The 6,000-nt window shown below is 43.6% G+C and overlaps 1 protein-coding gene across 1 annotated transcript in view; it reads left to right on the top strand.

Moving 5' to 3' along the window:
- Positions 1–3,545: 3,545 nt before the first annotated feature.
- ANKFN1 (ankyrin repeat and fibronectin type III domain containing 1) overlaps positions 3,546–6,000 on the top strand; it is a 188,511-nt gene continuing 186,056 nt past the window's right edge. The window contains exon 1 of the mRNA XM_060252504.1: positions 3,546–3,709. The gene's annotated coding sequence lies outside the window, so the exon portion shown is untranslated. The remainder of the gene's footprint in view (positions 3,710–6,000) is intronic.

Here is a 6,000-nt window from a genome sequence, read left to right as displayed (position 1 = left end):
TTGCCTACAACTCCCATCAGCCCCAGCCATTGGCCATGCTGACTGGGGCTGATGGGAGTTGTAGGCAAAAAACATCTGGAGAGTTACCATTGGCCACCCCTGATCTAAGGCCTCATCAGTTAACTTGGTCTATCATAATTAGGTCCATCCTCCCCCCGCCCCCATTAAGATAGAGGGGAAGGTGTTTTATACTCCAAGACTGCATTTTTCTCTGACCAGGAAAGGTAGCTAAGTAAATTAACAATTAGTTAGTCTCCAGTTACCCTTGCCTCTAGAAGTGGTGGAGAGGAATATTGCTGATTAGTATGCATTCAGGTAAGGCTGCTAGTTTTGTCTCCCTTGCTCTTTCTCTGTTCTATGAGTCCTCCATATTTGCTTATGGACAACATAATTAGGTTGAAGCTGTATCTCCATGCATGGATAGTATGGTATCCAAGATCATGAGAGCAAACAGTAGTGACAGAAATAGATACCAGAAGTACTAAGCTGTGGCTGTTTGAGAGAGAAGAAGCGGTTCTACCTGTCTGGGGAAGAAGGTAGTTCTTGGGTGAGGTTGCTAAGTCCATCTCAAATAATATATGGGGACTTCAGGGGTGGAGCCAGGAGCAAGTGTCTGGCAAGCATGATGAACTCCGAAGGGAGTTCTGGCCATCACATTTAAAGGGATCATGCTCCTTTTAAATTCTTTCCCTCCATTTGGAAAAATGAAAGATAGGGACATCTTCTTTTGGGGCTCATAGAATTGGACCCCCTGGTCCGATCATTTTGAAGCTTGGAGGGTATTTTGAGAAGAGGCAGCAGATGCTATGCTGAAAATTTTGTGCCTCTACCTCAAAAAAAGGCCCCCTTGAGTCCCAGATACCCATGGATCAATTTTCCATTATACCTATGGGAATCAGTCTCCGTAGGGAATAATGGAGTGCCCAGCAGACATTTCCTCCTCGCCTTGCTTTCTGATGACCCTGAAGTGGGGGGAGAGCCTCAAAACTGGGGGATCCTTTGCCCTCACATGAGGATTGACAGCCCTATTCTTGGGCCCAGTGACTATATTGGACAGTTTAGCCTTGTACAATATTCACAACCCTTGACAGGGGTACAGAAGGCAACTGTGTCCCAGTGAGGGGGTCTTAGGCCTGAAATACATGGGAACCACTCTCATAAAGCGAGTTGTCTGGGAGTAATGAGTAAGCACTAGGGTTGCTAGGTCCAACTCAGAAAATATCTGGGGACTTTAGGGGTGGGGCTGGAATGCTTTGGGGGTGGAGCCAGGATACTTTCCAATTCCCTAAAATAAATAAGTATAAATACAGCAGTGCCGTTCCCCTGAATAAAGTCTTCATTTCCTCATTCCCAGCATCTGCACTTCCACTAAATGAAAGTGAAGATACACACACATTCACAAAGCAGCCAAAATAAACACATTTAGCAAGCACACACTTTTGCGATCTCACTAGGGCTATTTACTCACAAGCTTCTGAATATAACCATCTACTGTATTTCAACCAAATTCTTCAGATTAATAGGAAAATGAAAGAACAGCCTGGAGGGATGGAGTTTCCTCTATACAAACAGAGCGACTGACAGCAACCTGGGTCTGTCTGCTCACCCCACCCCCCTGCAGCTTTCTTTATGAGATTTAAAGACACACACACATTCAGAAGCACAAACATTTGCAAGCCACTTCTAAGCCTACCAAGGTTTAAAAGCACACGGTAGCTCTTGGGGAAGGGCTTTCCCTGCTGGCCAGCTGGCTGGTGGCAGGAAGAGTCTGAAAAACCATGGGACCGGCAAACCTAACAAGTACCCATGATTAAATGATTTTTCAGCCTATAAACTGCGCTCAAATTTGTAAGGAGAATGGACAGTTGACAGAGTTTGAGTAGACAGCAATAGGGGGAAACTGGTCAAGAGATGGCGACGGAATGTAGCAAGAGAGATTTCAGGTTTACAGAAGGCACTACTGAGGTGATTAAAATCCTGTGATTCTGAAATGCAGGCTATTGTCAATCTCAATCTATTTGTTATGAATATAGATCAGCCAAGACTGACACACAGAGTCCAAATGCAATTGTCAAGTTTGAGCAGATTGCATCAAGATAGGCTGTGTATTGCTGATTATTATATATGAAAGACCAGCTGATTTGATTGCATTTTCATTACTCCAAGTTTCATACTTGCACTCATCAATTCAGATTAGGATCCCCGCAGTACACCTAAGCATTAATTGGGAGCTTTGCTTTCTTATTCTTTAAACATCCTGATTTGACATGATGGTTCGAACATCATGAGTAATTAATCTATGTTAAGGAACACTGAGAATACAGTTGTTAAAGTTTCAGAAGGCAATGAAAGCAGAAAATGTGGGTTGGCTTAGTCTTTTATATCCATACGATTCTACTTAAAGCTGATGCTACATGTGTTATCTTGCATAACTTGAGCTACAGAAAATACACTGAAGCATTATAAGCAGTATTTCAGACAATTGAAAATGGCATGCTCTGAAATGAATGTCCTACAGGCTTTCTTAATTTTGTTCCGTTGCTAGGTGCTTAATAGGAGTCTTACGGTTGGTTGAAATATATCAGCAATATATAGTACTATGTTTGATCATTTTTATCTTAGATAAAACACAAAGCTGCATTTTTAGCATTCTAGTCATTTGTAATTCTAGTCTGGCTGGGAGAGCCATTAAATTTTTTTGAAGACTTTATTACACTTGAATATGCTGCAAAAAGAGAGAGAGAGTTTTTGGATTTGCTATAATTTTAGCCAGAAAAAAACCCCATAAGGACAATTGGAGCTGCGTTGTTTTGGTTTGCAGGAACAGGTTTCATAACCTTTTTGAAAGCTAACGTGTTTAGTGCTGGCTGGGAGCTTTTCAATGATGTTGCAGATGTCCCAGAGCTATGGATGTGGTTGTCGCTTTTGTCGCTGAGATTGCAGACAGCTGGATTGGTCGCTTGGCAAACGGGAGATTGCTAGACCAAACAGCAAATTCAGATTTGTTTCCCTCTTATGGATTTCACATTTTTAAAAACCCTAATTCTGTTTAAATGAAGAAAAGAGCAAGAGTCCAGTAACACCTTAAAGACTAACAAAATTTGTGGCAGAGTATGAGCTTTCATGAGTCACTGTCCTAATGGCTACCCTAATGACTATTTGATCAGACTGAGTGATGGTTGATTACGATTTTGGCTCTGTTTACTCTGGGCAACGATTACTCTCCACACACACACAAACGCGCACACACCTCACTTGCTGATCAGTTCTGTGTGTGAGAGAGAGACAATCGGTAACAGCATATAGCATCGCTTAGCCAGGGGCTTCCTTGACAACACAAACAAGACTCTTTGATACTAGGTATTAGCTGCATAGCCACGAGGGCACAAAGTGTGAAAGAATCCAATTATGTTCATTTTGATATTGTGTCGTATTGCTGCTAAGGGGTTTGTTGTTGTTGTTTCTTTGCTAGCTTCATGTTTGCATAAAGCTTCTCCCGCTGGCAGTCTTCAACTTCAGCAATCGCTTGTAGTCAGTCTGATATGTGTGTGTTTCTGATCATTCACTCAGTATAGGAAACAGGTTCGCTGTCTCTCTCTCTCTCCAGAGGGCTTAAACACAAGAGAAACCAATGTGATCATATTGGATAAAACTAGTGGACAATTGCCACGGACGTCCTGCTTCTCTTCAGCCTCAGACTACTAAACGGGTGAGTGAAATTCAGTTCTCCAATGATCGCATCTTCTAGTTCATATAGAGAAGAGAAGGGGGGGGAGCGGAAATCTGGCAAATAGATAGCTGTAGCTTGTAGAAATGTTATGTGCGATACCTGTTGTGCCAGCTCCTTTCAGAGATTGTTACTACACCAACAATTCCATGTGCCAACTTGACTTGTATTTTTAGGACTGGCACACTTACCTCAAATTTAAGAAAACTGAGTTGGAAAATAATAGAGTAGATTGTCCATTTGGGAAAACAAGACTTAGATTACAGTTTTAACTCATATGAATATGTACTCAGATTGATATAAGAGGCACATGCCTACTAGCAAAAGCTACATGAATACTGAGGAGAGAGAGGGAGAGAATGACAGCTGCCTCAGATGTTATGCTTTGTGATGTGTGATAAGTATCAGGAGGTTTGCTGACTTGCGTTCGATTACTGTAATGATGACAGGAACTGCACAATGCAGTGACACTTCCCCCCTTCCCCAACCGTATAAGGTATCTGCAGTAGCCAAGCTACTGAAATATTTATCATCATTATCATTCTTTATTGCCACTGTGGTATTAATTCTCTGCAAAATGGAGCAGTTCCAAAAGAATGGCAGCTAAATGCAATTAACATACGATCAACCGGAATGCACGCCCTCCTGCCGAGTTCTGCAGATGGCCCAGCAATTTGACCTGCTCTGATAACTATCCTGAGTAGGATGAAATACTGTAATGAGCACAGAGCGCTGCTAGGGAATACGCTCAGATCACTTCACTTACACTGTGACCCAGACTGGATATGATCCGAGGTCTCCAGAGACAACAGCCTCCTGTGCATTAGCTCATGGCACCACCTAGCGTTGAGTCGGATAGGTTTTTACAGTGAACTTGCTGCCAGGTTTTAGTTGCAGAGAGCGATTGGATCTGTGAATGCATGCTGTTGAACAGGAATGGCCCAATTTTTGGCTAGTGAGTCGCATGAAGCACTTGAGTGTTTCAACCGGTGACTAGTTAAAACAGGAAACTGCTTATGCGCAAATTCAGGGGAAAGGAAATGAAGTAGTATCAGTCTAGCTAGTGGCTGATGGAAATAGGGGCTGTTGGAGGAAGAGAGAGAAGTAGAGAAATCTCAGACAGTTTTGATGAAGGGGGAAGTGGCAGCAGAGTGCTTTTGAGATGTTAGGAAGATGCCATACAAATGGTGGCATAATCTCCCTGATGTTGTTTAATATCTATATGTGCCCCCTTGCCCAGCTGGTGCAGAATTTTGGGCTGGGATGTCACCCAGCTATATCTGTTAATGGGTAGCTGCCCAGATTCCGCCCTGCAAAATCTGGCTGAGGCTGAAGCCAACTAAAATAGAGGTTATTTGGCTGGGAAGATGGAGTTGGGGATAGGGGCACCAACTACACACCCTTGACAGTGTGCTATTGACACCAGCACAGATGGTCAGGAGTCTGGGTGTGATCCTGGATACCTCCTTATCTATGGAGGACCAGATAACAAATGTTGCCAAAGCTGACATTTTACCATCTCCACCAAGTATGGCAGCTGGTCCCTTTCCTGTCATGTCTTGACCTAGCCACAGTAATCCACACAATGGTCACCTCCAGATTGGATTACTGTAGCTCGCTTTATGCTGGTCTGCCCTTGAGACTGATCTGGAAGATCCAGCTGATCCAGAATGCATCAACATGAGTCCTAATGGGAATGCCATGGGCAGCACATAATACCATGTCAGGATTAAGGTTTTGGTAGTGATCTTCAAGGCCTTAAGTGGTCTGGGACCAGCATACCTGCTGGACTGTGTCCTCTGGTATGTCCCCCAAAGAGCATTACACTCCACTGAGAACAATTTATAGGTGATCCCTGGCCCAAAAGACATCCGGTTATCCTCAGTTAGGGCCAGGGCCTTTTCTGCCTGGCTCTGGCCTGGTGGAACTCTCTGCTAAATGACATCCATGCCCTGCAGGACCTTAGGCAGTTCCACTGAGGTCACAAGGCAGAGATGTTCCTCCAGGCCTTTGGTTGAGGACAGCAGTGGGCATCAGTGTTCCCTCTAAATTGAGTTAGTGTGAGCTAGCTCACAGATTTTTAGTCTCCAGCTCATAAATTTTTGTCTTGGCTCAGGAAAAATGGCCCCAGAGCAAACTAATTGATGTAGTAGCTCACAACTTTAATGCCAGTAGCTCACAGTTTTAATGCTAGTAGCTCACAAAGTAGAATTTTTGCTCACAAGACTCTGCAGCTTAGAGGGAACATTGGTGGGCACCATCTTAGCTGGCAC

The sequence above is a fragment of the Heteronotia binoei genome, chromosome 13 (assembly GCF_032191835.1).
Source record: "Heteronotia binoei isolate CCM8104 ecotype False Entrance Well chromosome 13, APGP_CSIRO_Hbin_v1, whole genome shotgun sequence".
Lineage (NCBI taxonomy): Eukaryota > Metazoa > Chordata > Lepidosauria > Squamata > Gekkonidae > Heteronotia > Heteronotia binoei.
This window is presented reverse-complemented; position numbering and strand designations above follow the sequence as displayed.